Raw genomic sequence first — 22029 nt, 5'->3', positions numbered from 1 at the left:
AGAATGTGAGGAGTCTGTGATATACTGCTACTGCTGCGTGATTGTGAAAATGCACTGAGAAGTACCAGATTGTCCAGATGTGTAATTCACTAAAAGTGAGGTCAAATGGCAAAATTATGGGTCTATCTACAGATGTTTCAAACGGATTCAGTGTCTGTGGTGAGAAAGGTATGGTTTGGTTTATATTGTGCATTATACATTACCAAAATATAATGCAATTTTATTAAAGAAAATTTTATGAACTGTTTACAGTGATGACCCATACGATTTAAATGGGGGGAAAGTGGAAATTCTCAAATAGTAATATTCTTAACTGGAAAGAAATGCAGGGAACATGGAAACCAATCTGAACACCCAGATACAATTTAGAGGGCAGATAATGAGATCCAGGAAGGTAAAGTGAAATGCTCATGCTAAATTTATCCTTTCTACAGATGAAACACCAAGAAGAACCATCAGAAAGAAATCTAACTGAATTGAGGGAATTTGTTCTTTTGGGCTTTGCTGATATTCCCCATCTCCAGTGGTTTCTATTTGGATTATTCTTGGTCATCTATATCATTATACTGTTGGGCAATGGCACCATATTTCTGATAACACAACTGGGTGCTACTCTCCAAACACCCATGTATTATTTTCTTGCAAATTTTTCCTTCTTGGAAAACTGGTATGTATCAGTGACTATCCCCAGAACGCTCATTAATCTTGGGACACAGAGAAGAAGAATTTCTTTAGTTGCCTGTGCTGCACAAATGTACTTTGTCCTCATGTTGGGAGGCACAGGGTGCTTCCTCCTGGCTGTGATGGCTTATGACCGCTATGTGGCCATTTGTGACCCACTACACTATTCCCTGGTCATGAGCCAGAAGATGTGTATGCAACTGGTGGCTGGCTCTGGATCAGTGGAATTCCAGTTGAAAGAGGGCAGACATTCCAGATTTTCTCTCTATCCTGTTGTAGGTCTAACCGTACCAACCACTTCTGTGACTTCCCCCCAATACTCAAGCTGGCCTGTGGAGACACCTTTGTGAAAGAAAAGTTGGTCTACGTAGTTGCCATGTTGCATGTCATGGGTCCATTTCTGTTAATACTTTGTTCCTACACCGAAATCATATGCACAATTTTTAAATTACCATCAACAACAAATCGGGCTAAAGCTTCCTGCACCTTTTCATCTCATCTTATGGTTGTAATGTTATTCTATGGATCAGCGATGATTACATATTTAACACCCAAGACCAGTCACTCATCAGGAACTGACAAAATGCTTTCTCTTTTCTATACCATTGTAACTCCCATGTTTAATCCCATGATATACAGTCTAAGGAACAAAGATGTCATAATGGCACAGAGAAAATTTCTAGGTAAATAATTTAATTCATTAAAGAGGGAGTTATATTTAAAAGTGATGCTTTGTCATATATTTGTATGAAGTTTCTGCAGATATTTACATTTAGCTTTACATGCAACCTTACAATTCATGGCAATTGTTTCCAGCGTATGGGATTTAATATTGAGAGATTTTTTGATATTGTTTTCCAGACTGTATATTTATCAGCAATAATTTTATTGTGCAACATCTCCTCTCAATAAAAGCTTTTGTCAATGGGTGATGTAATAGTCATTTATAATGTAGACTCTGCTATAGCACTTATTACAAATGATTTTCACATAGTTTAATATATGTTATTTTTAATAGTAGGTTGAAAATGTGCATTAAATAAAATATGTATTAAGTTTTGCCCAGCAAAGTTTCTTGAGAGAAACAATTCCTGAAGAAAAAAAGGACTTTGAATGGGAATGCAGTTTTATAAACATGCATCAATACAAGTGAAAATTAGGTATGGTTTATATGTATATCAGATTGAAGATATCAAAAGAATGCAATACTGTGGTTGGAGCAAATGATATTATCATTTAAAATACATGCACCATACTGCAAAGAGACATGAATATACACATGTTTTTAATATATATGTTCCTTTAGATGAAATATGGATAGGCAAATTTGGAGAGAAGAAAGAAATTTAAAGTTAAGATGTAATAGTTGAGATATCTGCTATAAAATGATGGTTTTATTTTGCTTTTCTGAATTTTTGATGTTTACTATAATAAACCTGTGATATCAATATAATCAAAAAGATAATAAATCTGTTTGCAGTATGGATAAGGAAAAGGGTAGTACTCAGTTGCATGTATTATTTCACAATTTAAAGTGATATCTTTAATCTTATCAGTTTGCAATATTCCATGCTCACTAACGAATTCTTCATGTATGAAGTCAACAGATCTCTAAGAGGACATGATCTGCTATGAGGAAAAGAAAATAGAAAATAATGTGGTAAAGAATCCACTTGCTTTCAAGTCTTTTTGCCAGAAATGAAGAAAGACAGAGTTATTCACATTTGCATGGACATGGCTAACTCCAAGTGCATAGAGAATTGTGTTACTACTTTCTATTCAGAACAATACAGCCAGAATAGGCATTGACCGTCTTAATGGCAAACTCAAGAAGCAATTATCTAACATGCCCATGTGCAAAGCAAACCAGCAATAAATCATTAAGAATTTCAGATAATACATCCGTATAAATCTTTTTAAAAAGATAATGGGAATGATTAGAGATAAGAAAATGTATTTAATTACAAGCAGAATAGTAAAAAATAATTCCAGGAGAATTTTAAGGCAGAAATTGTGTCACTCTGGAAGTTATTAAATGTTGAATGGCATGTGAGAGAAACTGAGAAGTTTCATTCTCCATGTCCCAGTGTCTCATATGGAAAAAAGCTGGTTGTTAGAAAAGAGATAACAAGAAGGGGCAAAATACCTTTTTAATAATACTAATCACTCTAACTGATGTGAACTAGTTTACCTTTTTTTTGCAGAGAAGGGCAAATGAGAGCTGTGTTCCTGAAGTATATGATTATTTTAATAGATAATAAGGTACCCCAACCTTCAAAAATTATTATACAGATATTAAAAAGCTATTTTATCACTAAATTAGGTATCATAAGCAAAAAATCTAAGGCAATATTCACTTTCAGTGACAAATGCGGAACAAAAACTTCATCTGTGTCATGACATGATCATCTTTTGTTCCTAATGATTTTGAATTGAAATATTCTCAGACCAACTCACTTGCAGTGCTAAAAAGTGTCCCAATTAAGGCTTCATCAAGGCAATGCTTTTGCACCAAGACTGTGGTGCTCAGGCTGGCAACAGCCCAGGTCCTTAGCTGGATACATGATATGGAATGTGGTGGTGTCTCTTTGTGTCTCTTTTCTCCTCCAGGTTCCATTGATTTGAGTATCATAGACAGATGCTCTGTCTGTGGCTTTTGCTCATTTGTCTGAATTTCATTTCACTTATAATGACTCTAGGAATAGGATTATGATCCATCCTGACTGAGGAGTCTCACATCTTAACTGAAGTAGCTTTATCAAGAGCTTCTACTTACAATGGGTTCACACCCAAAGGAGTGGATTAACTTTAAGAACATGTTTTTCTGCAGTATATATAGCTTCAAACCATCACACTCTAACCTCTTTAGTAGTCAGTGTTCTCTAGGGAAATAGACTTAATAGACCTATGTAAACACTATCAGATTTTTATAAGAATTTTACCACATGACTGTTGGGATGGCCAAGTCCAAATTCCATAGACAGGAAAAGGGTAATAGTGGAACACTAAATATGGACAAAAAAGACACTGGAAATGAAAAAATGAAGGTAAATACATGAAATATTTTATTTGTAAAACTTTATGTCCTCAGTAATCCCTTAAAAAAATTTAGGTTCATGAATTGTTGGGGTTAAACTATATATAAAAGTACAATTTATGACAAAAGTAGCAAAATTCAATAGAAGAATCGAATCACTACTGTTTTACTTTTCTTATGTTATGTCATGTGGTATATTATTTTATGTAGACTATGACAAATTAAACATGTATATGCTAATCCTAAGGGCAACCACTAAAAAAAGAAAGAAAACAAAAATTACAACATATGGGTTAATGGTATGGATAACACTATATTCACCCAAAATATTAAAAGATAGTCAGAAAATGTGTTAAACAACATTTAGTTGTTAACTTTGGTAATTTGAAGGAGGTGCATGAAATGCTTACCTCAGAAGAAAAAGTTAATCTCTTTAATCTGATGTCCCTTAGAAAAATTGATTTTTTCCTTAAAAACGTTCCAAATGACAAAAAATTTGAAATTGTTTTACAAATGTAAAAATGTGACCTTTCCCTCAGACTGGAATGTGGATAGAGTGCTGTGGATCCTATTCAACTCGGTACAAGCGGACATCATGGGAGATAACAGTAATGACATACAAGAAACCTGCATGCCAGAATGACCCCAAGGAAAAGAGTCACCCACAGAGCTATAGCTTAGTCAGCTAAAATCAGCAGAGTTTCAACCAAGAACAGTAATTTTCATTTAATTGACCACTCTGTTTCTGAAGCCCTTTCTTATACCAACCAGCTTGTTCCTGACTAATACACTTTCTCACCCCAACTCTATCACCCAATTACAGCAACTGATGAATCACTCTTTCCATTGTACAGTTATTTATTTCTGAATATAGGACTTTACATGTATGCTGAGGACATTTAGCAGCTATCCCAAGATTGCACTTCCTTCTATTAGCAGCTCTAGTGAAGTTCACAGCTGTATACTTCCCTCATCCTGTATTTGTCAAAATTTTATAATATACAAAAATAATGTATTGTATGTTTTAAACTCTAATAAGAGTACTATAATTTTGTGGGAAAATAGCATTCGACAAAGTTCTGGTTAAGATTGTGTATAAGTCTGTCTGGGTTCTAATTTAGAATTGTTCTTTAGCCTGATGAGTGACCCTGAACAAGCTATGAAATCTCCTTGTGCCTTCAGTTTCAACATCTGCAAAGTTTAGCCATTCAAATGTATTTACTGAGGTACCCAGTGTGTGCTGGGCGTGCAGCATTGGTAATAATTGGCATAAATCTTGTGCTTATTAAGATTTCAATGTGGAGAAAATACAGCATAAACAGATGACATAATAAAATATATATAGAACATTAGATGAGTATAAGTGCTCTGAAAACAAATGCAACATTGATGGGGAATGGAGCACGTGTGAAGTTAAATCAGTTTTAAGGGATGATCTGATAAGGTTAAGAAAGGATGTACACATTTACCTAAAGAATGGGAATTTCAGGAAGGAAAACAATGGAAATATTCCATGCATCATCAGAACAAATGCATATAGGGAAGTGGTCAGGAGGTCAGTGTGGCTGCTCTGACAAGAGTGTAATAGACACAGTGATAGGATGAACCCATAGAAATAAGGAGTTGGGCAAAATCACGTTGGACTGTAGGTCCATGTAAAAATGTTGATGTTTACTCTTAACGTAATGGGAAGGATTGCAGGTTTTGTGAAGAAAAGTGACATGGTACAGCAAACATTTTAACAGCATCACTGGCCCCTGCCTTAAGATTAAACTCAAGATGGATAAGACAGAGCAAATGGAAATAACCTAAAAAGGTTTGACGATAATTGAAAGGCTAAGGTGATTTTTTTTTCAGCCAGATGGTAGCAGAGAAGGCGTTGAGAAATAGTCACAGTCCAAGCCTATTCTGCATAGAGAATCATTAAGACATGCTGATGGCTAAGATGTGACATGGAGAAAATTCCAGAATGACTCTTATGTGTCTGCCTGAACAAGTAGGAGGATAGCTTTTCATAACCTGAGATTAGGTTTTAGATATTGCAAGAATAAACCTGACAGTTCTGAAAATATAAACTATGTTAATTACATAGCAAAAGCCCTTTGAATATTGTCTGGCACTCAATATGTGCTCAGTAAATATAATTTATTTTCCCATTATTATACAATATGAATAATTAGAAAAAACTCCTATTATTAATATTTTGTCATACTCTATCCCAGTCTTATTTCCTTTATTATTTTTAAGAGGTTCAAATTTTACAATACGTGGAATTTTTGCCATATCACCATGAACAAAAGAATTTTGTCTTAAAAATATTTCAGACCACATATTAAATAAAAGATGATACATGCTAATATAAACAGGGAAAATAGAGGGACAGTGTAAATAGCCTAGTTGTTTTCATATTTCCCAAAAGCTACATATTAATAACATTATATATGTATTCTAGAATATATTATAAGAGGACAGTGTAATCTGAATTTAATTCAAGCATAATCAATTACAGAACATACTATTTTCTGAAAATTAGAAAACTTGATGAATACCTCATTGCCAGCAAAAACCAACAGGATACCATACCTAAATTATAAAAATGTACATAAATGAAAGCAAGGCCAGTAGGGTTCATTAAAAAACACCCCAGAATGTAAAGCATATAAATGTAAGAAAAGACACAATACTTGCACAAGAAGAGAAAGTAGCTAAAAGTGTATATTAGTAAAAAAAAGGTTGTCAAGGACATAACTTTGAGCCAACAAAACACAGAAGAATTGCTATAAATATGATTCTAGACACAATAGAGTTTAGAAAATATTTAGTATTAATACAGTAATTTACTTGCATATGTATAAGTAAAAATAATTCCATGAATTGATAATGTAGAGGAAAATAATGCACATTTTAATTATTTGAATAAATTAATTGAGTGATGAACTTGTGAGAATTCATTAAAATTTTAATCCTAAAACAGAAATAGAACTTTATTTTCATCTTTCAAAAATCATTTAAAAAGTTAAGAAATATAATTCTGCAAATAAACCCTTAATATATATGAAAAGACTACAAACCACTTAAGGGAAAAACAGATCTAATAATCATTACTTAAGTTTAAATACAAATGAATCAAATATGGGAAAATGAATAAAAAATACTTTCTTTAATATATATTTAACAGTATAGACAGTTAAAACCATAATTCCAGATTGCATAGAGACATTTTTGAAAAGAAAGAGCAGCAGCCAAACAAAAAAAATACATATGTGGGATTTAACAAAACTTGAATTCATTATCAATGCTTGTTTTTGTAACTTTTCTGTATTAAAATTATGAAAAGATTTAAACAAGAATTGAACTTAAAATGTCATGTTTTTAAAAAACAAATTATTATGGAATCCAGGAAAACAGAATTGAATTATTTTAATCATACCAGAATTACACAAAGAAATAATAATTACTGATTTGTTGTTACATTACAGAATAGGAGAGTTTTCAAATGGTTTGCAGGTAGACACAAAAGATGGATAACCTCATGCAGATATTTAACCTGATGAATTTTAAAAACTTCAGTGCTTAAAACCTTGCCATTTGGGATACTTGATCTAACACATACACCAAGAAAACATTCCTCTTCCAAGTTTAAATGTTAAAGGAATACCCAAAAATTATAATGAAGAGTGGAAAAGAAAAGCTGCAAAGCAGAAATAGAAAATGACAAATATAATCTATTTATAAAATTAGTTTAAAAACCATGAACAAAACTTTCAAACCTGGCTAAGTTATTCTTATTTTTTAATAATTTAAAATATTTTCAAATTTTATTCAATGTTCACATATACTTTTTTCTAGAACTTAATTCTATCTCAACATTTTACTTCGGGCTAGAACTAAGTATTGAAGTGCTCTTTTTCCTGTTTAGATTCTTTTTAATAAAGAAGATTAGCTAAAAATATTTATAAAATACAGGTAGAAGGGGGTGCAAGGATAGTTTAGTGGCAGAATTTTCACCTGCCATGCGAAAGACCTGAGTGTGATTCCCTGTCCATGCACTTGCCAAAAAACAAACACACAAGCAAAGCAAACAAACAAAAATTCAGCAAATGGTGCTGTAATAATGGGATGCTCACATGGAAAAAGTAATGAAATGTGACCCTGCCATACAGTATGCAAAAACAGTACAAGTACGCACTTTCATAACAAAAGCTGTTGTGCAGTTAAAATTCTGTAAGAACATAACATTCCAATGATAATCATCAATATTTATTTGTACTGCATTAAATTCTTTCCATTCATCATCTGATATAATCTGTAAAATTGCTCTGTGGGTTTAGAATTATTTATCTTGTACAGTTGATGAAACTTTATATTTAAACTTTCAGTGGCTTAATAGGGATATATAATTAAAAACTGGTATTTGTGGTATCTAAATCTTAGATTTCTTGTCCAAAGAGTTCTTTTAAGCCTGTGCTATAAATCTTCTCTACAGGAAAATGGGGTGACTTCTGACAGAGCACTCCATGATAAAATTTGCTTCAATTGGAATATGGATGGGGATTTATATGATACAATTTCAAGGATACTATGTTTTTAAATTTTTTTGCTCACAAGTTGCCCTTAAAAACACATACATTTAAACCACAAGATTAATACATTTCATGGTTTCTATATACTATGTAGATTTTAAAAAATGTAATCTTGGAAATACTCGAGACTATATGTGGTCAAATAAATGGTGGCTTAACAGAAATTCAAACTAATTTAGAGAAGAAATATCCCAATAGGAAAGAAGGAAAAATGTTCAGGGTGGCTATCACTTCGATTGCATGGAGATTTATCTCTTCTGCATGACTCTAAGGAAAGCATTTTTCACTTCTTTGTTCCTAAGACTATAAATGAATGGATTCAACATGGGAACAACCATAGTATAAAACACAGAGGCCACTTGATCCTTTCCAAGGGAGTAGGATTTCTTTGGTCTTAAATAAGTAAAAATCGTAGTGACAAAAAATATGGTGACCCCCAGGAGGTGGGAGGCACAAGTAGAGAAGGCTTTGCGTTTTCCTGAGGTAGAATTAATTTTCAGGATAGTAGACAGAATGCACCCATAAGATATAGACATTGTGATAAGAGACACAATAACATTTAAACTACCAATAATGAATATCATTATTTCAGTGTCATGAGTGTCAGTGCAGGACAGGGCTAAAATTGGGGGTAAGTCACAGAAAAAGTGATAAATTACATTGGATTTGCAGAAATGCAAACTGTTCATGTAAAGAACAATGACTAATGATTCAGTAAAACTCATCACATAGGACCCAGTGATCAGGGCACAGCAGAGCCTTGTGGACATAACAACCTGGTAGTTCAGAGGGTTGCAGATAGCTACATAGCGGTCATAGGCCATAGAAGAGAGAAGGAAAAATTCAGTGATAGCTAATAAGAAAAAAAAAACATCTGGGTGAAGCACTCCATAAATGAAATATGCTTGTTGGAATTTAGTAAGTTCTCTAAGGTTTTAGGGGTGATGACAGTTGAGTAACCAAGGTCAAGGAATGACAGGTGACTGAGGAAAAAATACATGGGTATGTGAAGCTGGAGATCCAAGTGAATTATCAGTATCATTCCTGCATTTCCAACCAGGTTAATCAGGTATATCATGAGAAATAACATAAAAAGTTCTCGCTGGATCTCTTCACATTCTGTCAATCCCATAAGGATGAAGTCAGGCAAATGTGTGTTATTCTGGCTCCTCATAATACCATTTAACTGTTGGTAACTGTTGAAAAACCAAAGATGATTCTCAACCTGAATGATCTCAAAATCATTTTTGTTTATAGGAATGTTCTGGCATTCTTAAAAACATGAGTATAGTTATTCTAGAAATTAGTACTAAAGAGTTTGCAAAAAGCAATGTAAAAAACCTTAATTTGCCTGCCAAATACAATTTAGGTATAAATCAGCATTTGGATATTATATAATAGAAAACCATGTATATATAAATAAGTACATATATATTTTAACAAGAATGAATATTAAACTGCTACAAATATTTCCTTTCATTAAGCCATTTAGCTAGATGAAAATATTGCACCAGAACTATTGCTATTGTGCACATTCACTAGATTTTTAAAAGGACACATGAAGTTAATTAACTTACCAAGAGACACAGCAAGTAGGTATTGTTGCCTCTGTGATTCTACCAGTAATGGTTGAATCGAGAGCTCTGGCTCACAACACTATATTCCTAAATTCATTTAATTTTAGCAAAATAAAAATGCTAGATATGCAATAAACAATGACAGAGAGTTTTAATGCATCATTCATTGTGCTTTTCTATCCAATATTATTTACTACAAATGACAGCTATTATGTGTGTTAATATTACAGACAACACATTACTATTACTTTTTGGAAGACATGTTCTTAGCACATAATTTAAACAAATATCTTCCAGATTATATTTTCAAACTATGTACACTGTTTTATGACTCTGATTTTATCAATTATATATTGCTATTTCTGCAAATTCTAGTATTACTTGGGTAAGGCATACATGACACATATATGCTTATGCATATCCTTCTAATGACATTCCTATTATTTTAGATAAACTAAAACACTCTACCTTTGAGACTAATGCTTACCAGGAGTCAAAATGATTGAAAAACTTCTTCTAACATTATCTGTGTAGAAATTTTTCAACCTCAAGTTTTTCTCACAATTTCTGTAAACCATATAGGAAGCCTGAAATTTCTGTGATATAATATTTGCTTCCTTTGAGATAAGCTCTATTTTAATTTTTGTATGCATGTATTTTTATATTTAAGCTAAATAAATCAGCTCAAATTTTTTTCACCTTCTGTTCAAATAGAAAATTCACCTGGAAATTGTGTCTCACAAGTGTACCAGGAAGCTACTGTGAACACAAGCAGAGGAGAGAATCCCTTGCCTTTCACACTGGTAATGCTGTGGCACCTCATATATGGAGGATTGCTAATAATGCAACATTTGGTCATCTCTGTGACCAATTTCCAAGGAAGACTGCTTGGCATGATGCCAAGGATAAAAATACCAGCACCAATGCACCCATGTTAGGTTTCAAATACAGCGTTGCCTTTACCTGAGAAACCGCATAATGCTGAGCAAAATTTCTTTGGTTTTCTTTTGTGGTGCTCTAATCTACTACTGGTTAAAAGTGAGAGTATTTCTAGAGAAATGGTTAAACTGTGGTGGAAACTCCAGAATATTAACCACTTTGGTTAGAATAGCACATTTTTTACAATGAAAATATTTTCCACTTAAAAGTGTGAAAATATAATAGGAGTAAACATTATTCACTCAAAATAAAAACTATAATTCAACAAGACTCAGAGGAAAATGAAATTCATTCATGACTTTAATCTTTAAATGTAGTTTCTTCCAACTATTGCCATTGGCATAAAATATTTAATTATAGGTATAGTTATGTGAATATGTAATTTTATTGCACTGCATTTTCAATAACATCCTGATTTTATTATTAAATATTTATAATACACATTACTTTTGGTTGTATTAAAAACTTTTGTAAAGCACACAATTTCATGAATTTTACTTTGACAGCTGCAACATAAGTCTTTCTAGGCATGCGCAGCAGCTGATGACAAGTGCTTTTGAGGCTTGATAAAGAAAACAAGGTTGGATTTTTCCAGTCAGGTCAGGAGTGTCAAGTAGTTCATCAACACAACAGATGTACTATTGTATCCAGTCACAATGTTTGTGAAGCTTTTTTTTCTATTTCATGTATTGGCTTTTAGTATATTAAAAGAAGCATGAGAGAAGGAATTTAAATCAATGCTGAGATAAGTATAGGTTTTTTAAAATGCGAATGACAAAAAGCTTTCTCCCTCTATGGACAGGTGAAATGCATTCCTATGAATCGTTCATTAATTAACAATTACTAAGTCGATTTCCATGTACAATTACAAGCAAGTCCTACTTGATTACTAATACTTCAGAATTTCAGGAGAGGTTTTAATGCATGAATTAAGGAATTATAAAGGGTTACATTATATATTTGACAGAAATTGCATGTACAATTCTTCAATTCATCAAAAACTCAGTGATAATGAGAAAAGCTTATTTAGAAATTAAAATACCAGTATGAATATATTCCAAAACAGGTAACCTTGGGGATTAAGATTTCCTATGTCTTGCAACCTCAATAGTCTGTTTACTCCTTGTAAAATCAACAGGAGGGAGTATTTCTCCCCAGCATTGAAATCAACTGTTAATAGTCTTTAAGTGGACTTTCAAATTGTATATCATCAGAGAAAGAATAATTCACAAGCTCTTTATGACTATTGCTATTGCAGAATCTTTATTACTTGGACTCCAAATTATCATCTCTAATAGTAAAAAGAATTGTCAGAAGATCAGGAATAAGAAACAGAAATGAAAATTGAGTTGTCTTACATTTCAACAAAATTAGAATTGTACTTATGATGTTAATTCAATGTCATTATTTTCTTTAAAATTCTATCCCTGCACTTCTTTTAATTTTTACATGTTTTGAAATTCTGTAAAGGAATTTTATAATTTTCTGAAAAATTGGGTCTGTTTTGATATTATATTCTCTTTCACATCTCTTGAATAGACAGGTCTACCCTTTGTAATAGTTCTACTTTACATGATTTCATTTGTGTGCTTGTTTTTATACTTATACATTTTATATCATTTTATTGTTTATCAATTTCTTATATAGAGGGGTCCTACTCTTTAATAGAGTCAATTACTATAGATAGAACAATCAAACAGAAGATCACTGAGGAAATAGAGAAGTTAAATCACTTGATAAATGAATCAGACCTAACAGACATATAGAAGCCATTGCACCCCAAAGCAAAAGGATGTACATTCTTCTCTAGTATCCATGGAATATTCTCCTGGATAGATCATAAGCTGGGGCACAAAACAGGTCTTTATTAAATTTAAAAACATTGAAAATTATTGAAAACACTTTCTCTGTTCACCGTGGGATGAAGCTGGATCTCAATAACCACCAAGGAATGAGGCCATTCATAAATGTATGCAGATTAAGTGACACACTCTTAAACAACAAGTGGATCAAAGAAAAATTGCTAGAGAAATCAATAGCTATCTGAAGATGAATGAAAAAGAATTCAACATATCGGAACTTAGGGGATGTGCCAAAGGCTGTGCTGAGAGGAAATTTATCACCGTAAACACCTATGTTAAAGAACAAGAAAGCAGAAATCAAGGGCAGAACAGCACACATTGAGGAACTTGAGAAAGAACAACAAACTAACCCCAAAGCAAATAGAAGAAGAGAAATAACAAAGATTAAAGCACAGATAAATGGATGAAAGAACAAAAGAACAATAAAAATAACCAATAAAACTGAAAGTTGGTTCTTTGAGAAAATCAATAAAATTGATGGGCCACTGATAAGATTGACAAAGAAAAAAAATGAGAGAGGATGCAAATAAACAAAATCATAAATGAGAAGGAGAGTATGACTGCTGACCCTGAAGAAATAAATCATAAGAGGATTCTATGAACAAGTATACGCCAACAAATTGCACAAAGTAGATGAAGTGGGTAAATTCCCAGAACACAAGCAAGCTACAGTAATCCAGGAAGAAACAGAAGATCTTAACAAACTAATAACAACTAAAGAGATTCAATCGGACATCAAAAATCTTCCTACAAAGAAAAGCCCAGGGCCAGGTGGCTTCACTGCGGAATTCCAAAAAAAACTACAACAATCCTGCTCATTCTTTTCGCAAAAAGTGATGAAAAAGGAACTTCATCTAACTCATTTTATCATGCTAATATCATTTAAACATCAAAACAGGGAAAAGTTACTACAAGAAAGGAAAGCTACAGGCCAATCTCCCTAATGAACATAGATGTAAAAAATCTCAACAAAATATTAGCAAATTGAATCCAGCAACACATTAAAAGAATTATAGACCACAGCCAAGTGGGGTTTATACCAGGAATACAAGGATGGTTCAACACAAGACAATCAGTTAATGTAATATAGGATATTAACGAATCAGAAGGGAAAAGTCACATGATCATTTCGATTGATGCTGAAAAATCATTCAACAAAATTCAGCATCTTTTTCTCATAAAACACTCCAAAAGATAGGAATCAAAAGTAACTACTTCAGTATGATGAAGGGAATATATGAAAACCTGGTAGCTAGCATCACACTCAATGGAGAGAGACTGAAAGATTTTCCCCTAAGATCAGGAACAAGGCAAGGATACCCACTATCACCATTATAATTCAACATTGTGCTAGAAGTTACAGCTAGAGCAATCAGACAAGACAAAGAGATAAAAGGCCCTGAAACTGGAAAAGGAAGAAGTAAAACTCCCATTATATGCAGATGATGTAATACTTTACTTGGAAGATCCTGAGCCATCTACAACAAAATTACTTCAGCTAATAAGCAAATTTAGCAAGGTGGTGGGATATAAAATTAATGTGCAGAAATCAGTAATATTTCTACACACAAGCAATGACCTAGCTAAGGAGTCAATTAGGGAAAAATTTCATTCAAAATAGCAACTAAAAGAATCAAGTACTTAGAAATGAACTTAACTAGGGATGTAAAGGACTTGTAAACAGAAAACTACATAACATTGCTAAGAATAAATCAAAGGAGATCTAAATAAGTGGAAAGACATTCCCTCTTCATGGGTAGGAAGGCTAAGTATAGTTAAAGATCAATTCTCCCCAAATTGATCTACAGATTCAACACAGTACCAATCAAAATTCCAAAAATCTATTTTGAAAACTTGGAAAATCTAGTTACCAAATTCATCTGGAAAGGAAAGAAACCCTGAATAGCTGAAAACATCATAAAAAAGAGGAATGAAGTGGGAGGATTAACAGTTCCTGATTTGAAAACCTATTAAAAAGCCACAGTGGTCAAAACAACATGGTATTGGCACAAAGATAGACACATTGACCAATGGAATAAAATCGAGAGTGCAGAAATAGATCAGCAAATCTGTGGTCAACTTAATTTTAACAAGGTCCCCAAATCCTCTGAACTGCGGAAAAATAATCATTTCAATAATTGAGCATGAAGAACTGGATATCAGTAGCCAAAAGATAAAAGATGACCCCTATCTTACACCCTACACAAAATTAATTTAATATGGATCAAACACCTAAAAATCAGAACCAGCACCATAATGGTTCTTGAAGAAAATGTAGGGGAATGTCTTCAAGACCTACTAATAGGAGGTAACTTCCTAAAATTTACACCTGAAGCACAAGCAAGTAAAGAAAAAAATTGATAAATTGGAATTCCTCGAAATCAAATGCTTCTGCACCTCAAAAGATTTTGTCAAAAAGGTGAAGAGGGCGGGCCGCGGTGGCTCAGCGGGCAAAGTGCTTGCCTGCTATGCCGGAGGACCTCGGTTCGATTCCTGGCCCCAGCCCATGTAACAAAAACGGAGAAACAGAATACAATAAAACAAGAAAATGTTTAAAGATGTTTCCCTTTCTTCCTTCCTTCCTTCCTTCTATCCTTCCTTCCTTCTCTCTGTCTTTAAAAAAAAAAAAAAAAAAAAAAAAAAAAGGTGAAGAGACAGCCAACACAATGGGAGAAAATATTTGGAAATCACATATCAGACAAAGGTTTGATTCCCCATATATACAAAGAAATCATACAACTCAACAACAAAAGAACAAACAACCCTGTAATAAAATGTGCTACAGATATGACTAGGCATGTTTCTGAGAAGCAAATACAGATGGCTCAAAAGCACATGAAGTGATGTTCATTTTCATTGGCTATAAGGGAAATGCAGATCAAGACTACCACAGCATACCACCTCACACATATAAAGGTGGCTGCTATTAAACAAACAGGAAACTATAAATGTTGGAAAGGTTGTGGAGAAATTGGGACACTTATACAGTCCTTGTGGGAATGTATAATGGTGCAGCCACTATGGAAGACTGTTTGGTGGTTCCCTCGGAAACTAAATATCAGGTTGCCCTATGACACAGCAATTGCACTACTTGGTATATACCCAGAAGAGCTGAAAGAAATGACACAAACAGATATTTTCACACTGATGTTCATAGCAGCATTATACACAATCATGAAAAGATGGAAACAAATAAAATGGCCATCAATAGATGAGTGGGTCAACAAAATGTGGTATATACATCAGATGACATATGTCATGGTCAGGTTCATGTGTCAAATTGGCCAAGTGGTGGTACTTGTTTGTCTGGTTGGGCAAATGCTGACCTGTCTACTGTGATGAAGATATTTTATAGAATTAAATCATGATCATGTCAGATGCATCCACAGATTATTCCATTTGTAATCAGCCAAAGGGGAGTGTCTTCTGCAATGAGTAATGCTTGATCTGATCACTGGAAGCCTTTTAAGGAGGATTCAGAAGAGACAGGCTCTTCCTGCTTCAGCTGACGAGCCTCTCCTGTGGAGTTCGTCCAGACCCTCCATCAGAATCACTGGTTTCACACCCTGTCCCATGGATTTTGGACTCTTCATTCCCATGGTCATGTGAAACACTTTGATAAATTTTATATTTGCGAGTGTTCCCTGTTGATTCTGTTTCTCTAGAGAACTCGAACTAATAAATCTTGATACCAGGAGTGGGGTCCTAAGAAACAGAATCTTAAAAATCGATTTTTATGATTGGTTTCCTACTCTGACTGGACTCAGAGGCACTAAGGACTCTAATTCCCATAATCAGAATGACACTCCCAATCCATGGAGTGAATTGGCAAAAGAGATAGTAAAAACATAATTGTTCGATTCTCTTAATGCTTCACTTGTATGAAGTCATGCTCTGGGGGATAATGTTTTTGACATCTTTACAGCGTTTTGTGGAAATAAGAGTTATAGAGATGTTGGCTGGTTGTTGTTAGATGCACTAGCTACATTAAGGAGTGAAAAGGATGGGCTTAAGCCTTCAAACGAAAAGCTTAAGTGCTGTCTTTCAGATGTAGACATTTCTATAAGCATCCTGAAGAAAAATCTTATTTCCTGTAGCTGTATACTTGAGATTCTGAAAATCAGACTCAGTATCTTATCGTTAGAGTAGCAACTCTATAACATAAACTGAAATCTCAATGTTGCATGGTGTCTGCCATTAAAGTGAGGGCATTGATTGGAAAGGAGTGTAACCCAGAAAAATGGGAAGGTGACATATGGATTGATAATGATGTCAGGGGTGATGTTGAAACCCTAGGTTGTGCTGAGTGTTCTCTAGATAACCCAGTAATAGTTTGCCCTGTGGACACAACTGCCCCACCTCCAGCCTGCCTTGAGGAGCTGGCCACCAATCCTCATTCTGAAGAGATTAGCCCTAGAGTGATTAATCCTGTTTCACTAGATGAGACTGCGAATGAAGGTTCTAAAGAAACTGGCTTGGAAGATATTTCTAATACTTTTCATGAACCACCCTCACCACCCCTCATTTCTTCCAGACCTATAGCAAGACTAAAGTTCCAACAGGCCCCTAAAAGTGAGATACAAAGTATCATGCTTGAGGAGGTACATTACACTCCAAAAGAACTGTGTGAGTTTTCCTATTTATATAGACATAAATCAGAGGAATATGTGTGGCAATGGATTTGAAAGGGTGTGGGATAATGGTGAGAGGAATATAAGGCTGGATCAGGCTGAAGTTACTGATATGGGCGCACTAAGCAGAGATTCTGCATTCAAAGTTATAGCTCAAGGGGTTAGAAAATGTATTAACAGTTTGTTTGGATGGTTGGTTGAAATATGGATCAAAAGGTGGCTGACATTACCTTAGGATGAAATGCCAGAACTGCCCTTGTATAATGTTGATGAGGGAATCCAGAGGCTTAGAAAATTGGAATGTTAGAGGGGATTTATCATGCAAAGCCTGCTCTTACACCCCATGAATTTCCAGAAGATACACCTTTTACCAGAAAAGTGAGAAATAAGCTTGTGAGACTAGCACCATCATCCCTGGAGAACTCTGTGATTGCACTTCTCTGTAGGTCAGATATTAGTGTAGGAACTGCTGTCATTGAGCTGGAATCCTTAAACACAATGGGGATGATGGGATCCTGAGTTGGCAGAAGCCATGTGGCAGCACTTAAATTGCCAAAGATAGGGTAGACATGGCTATTATAATAGACAGGAAATTCAAAGCAGGCGTCAAAATTACATGACTCACAGAGATTTGTGGCATTGGCTAGTAAATCATGGGGTACCTAGAAATATAATAGAAGGGCATTCTACTAAATTCTTGTTTGAGTTGTATAAACAAAAGAGTTCTAGGTCAAGTGAACAGAAGCCTAACCTGAATTACAAAAATGCAGAGTCATGGCCCTTTAATCAATTTCCAGATTTGAGACAGTTTACAGACCCAGACCTGATTAAAGGAAGAAGAGGCCAGGTCCCTTTTGGGGAGAACCCTGTTACACTGCCACAAATTTATCCAATTAATCTTCCTCCAAACCTTCCCCAAGGAGACTGATGGCCTTTTACCAGGGTAACTGTGCATTGGGGAAAAGGAAATGATCAGGTATTTCGGGGATTATTAGATACTGGTTCAGAAGTGACATTAATTCCAGGGGACCCAAAACATCACTCTGATCCACCAGTCAGAGTGGAGGCTTATGGAGGCCTGGCGATCAATGGAGTTTTAGCTCAGGCCCATCTCACAGTGGGCCCAGTGGGCCCCCAGACCCATTCTGTAACTATTTCCCCAGTTCCAGAATGTATAATTTGTACAGACATACTGAGAAACTGGCAGAATCACCACACTGGCTCTCTAACTCGTGCAGTGAGGACTATTATGGTGGGAAAGGCCAAGTGGAAGACATCAGAACTACCCCTACTGAGCAAAATAGTAAATCAGAAGCAATACCAGATTCCTGGAGGGATTGCAGGGATTACTGCCACTCTTAAGGACTTGAGGGATGCAGGAGTTGTGATTCCCACCACACCCATGTTCAACTTTCCTATTTGGCCTGTGCAGAAAACAGATGATTCTTGGAGGATGACTGGAATATCATTAGCTCAACCAGGTGGTCACTCCAATATCAGCTGCTGTTCCATATCTGGTATCACCACTTGAGCAAATCAATACATCCCCTGGTAACTGGTATGCAGCTATTGATCTGGCAAATGCTTTCTTCTCAATCACTATTAGTAAGGAACACCAGAAACGTTTGCTTTTAGCTGGCAAGGTCAGCAATATACTTTCACAGTTCTACCTCAGGAGTATATCAACTCTCCAGCCTATGTCATAGTCTTGTCTGCAGGGACCTTGATCACTTCTCCCACCCACAAGATATCTTGTCCATTATATTGATGATATCATGATGATTGGACCTAGTGAGCAAGATGTAGCAACTGCTCTAGACTTACTGATAAGGGATTTGCATGTCAGAGGATGGGAGATAATTCTAACAAAAATACAGGGGCTTTCCACCTCAGTAAAATTTCTAGGTGTCCAGAAGTGTGGAGCATGTCAAGATATCCCTTCTAGGTAAAGAAGAAGTTGCTGCATGTGGCCCCACCTATGACCAAAAAAGAGGCACAACACCTAGTTGACCTCTTTGGATTTTGCCAACAATATATTCCTCATTTGGGTGTGTTACTGTGGCCCATTTTTTGAGTGACCACAAAAGCTAATTTGAGTGGGGACTTTAACAAGAGGAGGCACTGCAAAGGTCCAGACTGCTGTACAAGCCGCTGTGCCACTTGGACTATGATCCAGCAGATCCAATGGTGCTGGAAGTGTCTGTGGGAAATAGAGATGTTTTCTGGAGTGTTTGGCAGGCCCCTATAGGAGAATCACAATGCATACCCTTAGGATTTTTTTAGCTAATCCTTACCATCTGCTGCAGATAAAAACTCTCCTTTTAGGAAACACTTTTGGCTTGCTACTGGGCCTTAGTTGAGACTGAACACTTAGCAATGGGCCACCAAGTTACCATGAGACCTGAGTTGCCTATCATGAACTGGGTATTGTCTCACCCACCAAGCCATAAAGTTGGGCATGTGCAGCAGCACTCTATCATAAAATGGAAATGATATATATGAGATAGGGCCAGAGCACGTTCTGAAGGTACAAGTTAGTTCCATGAAGAAGTGGCCCAAATGTTTATGGTCTCCACTCCTGCCACGTTACCTTCTCTTTCCCACACCAGAGCTATGGCCTCTTGAGAAGTTCCTTACAGTGAAATGACTGAGGAAGAGAAAACTCGGGCCTGGTTTCCAGATGGTTCAGCACAATGTGCAGGTGCTACCTGAAGGTGGATAGCTGTAGCACTACAACCTCTTTCTGGGGTGTCCTTGAAGGACGGTGGTGAGAGGAAATCCTCCCAGTGGGCAGAACTTTGAGCAGTGCACCTGGCTGTTCACTTTGCTTGGAAGGAAAACTGGCCAGAGGTGCATTTGTATAATGACCCATGGGCTATTGTTAATGGTTTGATTGGATGGTCAGGAATTTGGAAAGACCATAATTGGAAAATTGGTGACAAAGAGGTCTGGGGAAGAACTATGTGGTTAGACCTTTCTGAGTGGGCTAAAAATATGAAGATATTTGTGTCCCATGTGAATGCACACCAGAGGGTGATTTCAGCAGAGGAAGGTTTTTATAATCAAGTGGATAAATGACCTGCTCTGTGGATACCAATCAGCCTCTTTCCCCAGCAACTCTTGTCATTGCCCAGTGGGATCGTGAAAAAAGTGGTCATGGTGGTAGGGATGGAGGTTATGCATGGGCTCAGTAACATGGATTTCCACTCACGAAGGCTGACTTGGCCAGAGCCACTGCTGAGTGCCCAATCTGCCAGCAGCAGAGACCCACACTCAGCCCCCAATATGGCACCATTCCCCGAGGTAACCAGCCAGCTACATGGTGGCAGGTTGATTACATTGGACCATTCCATTAATGGTAGGGGCAGCGATTTGCTTTAACTGGAATAGACACATATGCTGGATATGGGTTTGTGTTCCCTGCCCACAAGGCTTCTACTAAAACTACCCTCCATAGGCTTACAGAAGTCATGGTATTCCACATAGTACTGCTTCTGATCAAGAAAAACACTTCACAGAAAATGAAATGTGGGGATGGGCACATGCTGATGGAATTCTCTGGTCTCATCATGTTTCCCTTCATCCAGAAACAACTGGATTGATAGAACAGTGGAATGGCCTTTTGAAAACTCAATTATGGTGCCAACTAGGTGGTAATACCTTGAAAGCCTGGGGTAATGTTCTCCATGAAGCTGTATATGCTCTGAATCAGTGCCCACTGTATGATGTTGTTTATCCCATAGCCAGAATCCATGGGTCCAGGAAACACAGCATGGAAATGGGAATGGTACCACTCACTATTACACCTAGTGAACCACTAAGAAAATTTTTGCTTCCTGTCCCTGTGACCCTGAACTTTGCTAATCTATAGGTTTTAGTTCCAAAACAGGGAATGCTTCCACAAGGAGAAGCAAGGATGATTCAACAGAAATAGAATCTAAGACTGCCACCTGGCCACTTTGGGCTACTTATGCCACTGGGTCAACAAGCCAAGAAGGGGACTACACTATTGTCTGGGGTGATTGACCCTGACTATCAGGGGGAATTACGACCGCAACTACATAGTGGAGGTAAAGAAGAGTTTTCTTGGATTATAGGAGATCCCTTAGGGTGTCTTTTAGTACTACCATGCCTTGTGGTTAAAATCAATGGAAAACTGCAGTAACCAAATCCAGGCAGGAATACCAATGGCCCTGAAACTTCAGGAATAAAGGTTTGGGTCACCCCACCAGGCAAAGAACCACGGCCAGCTGAGGTGCTTACGGAGGTTAAAGGAAACATGTAATGGGTAGTGGAAGAAAGTAGTGATAAATATGAATTTTGACCACGTGATCAGTTACAGCAACGTGGACTGTAATGCTGCTTTGTTTGATGTTATACATTTTAAGTTGTAAGATATCAAGTTTAAGAATGACTATTACCCAAGGACTTGCACCCTATTCTGGAGAGATTTAATGATTTTCCAGTTGTATTAGTTAGGGTTCTCTAGAGAAACAGAATCAACAGGGAACACTCACAAATATAAACTTTATAAAAGTGTCTCACGTGACCACAGGATCACAGAGTTCAAAATCCACAGAGTAGGCCATGAAGCCGACCATTCCAATGGAGGGTCTGGATGAACTCTACAGGACAGTCTCACCCACCAAAACAGGAAGGGCCTGTCTCTTCTGAATCATCCTTATAAGGCTTTCAGTGGTTAGATTAAGCATCACTCTT

At 35.9% G+C, this 22029-nt stretch overlaps 2 pseudogenes; one reads left to right on the top strand and one right to left on the bottom strand.

Annotated features, from left to right (window-relative positions):
* Nucleotides 1-410: 410 nt before the first annotated feature.
* Nucleotides 411-1372, top strand: LOC143659059 (olfactory receptor 10AG1-like; annotated as a pseudogene).
* Nucleotides 1373-8549: 7177 nt separating this feature from the next.
* On the bottom strand, nt 8550-9475 carry LOC143659054 (olfactory receptor 8H1-like; annotated as a pseudogene).
* Between the last annotated feature and the right edge of the window lie 12554 nt (nt 9476-22029).

Source organism: Tamandua tetradactyla, chromosome 2, assembly GCF_023851605.1.
Source record: "Tamandua tetradactyla isolate mTamTet1 chromosome 2, mTamTet1.pri, whole genome shotgun sequence".
NCBI classification, from domain to species: domain Eukaryota; kingdom Metazoa; phylum Chordata; class Mammalia; order Pilosa; family Myrmecophagidae; genus Tamandua; species Tamandua tetradactyla.
This window is presented reverse-complemented; position numbering and strand designations above follow the sequence as displayed.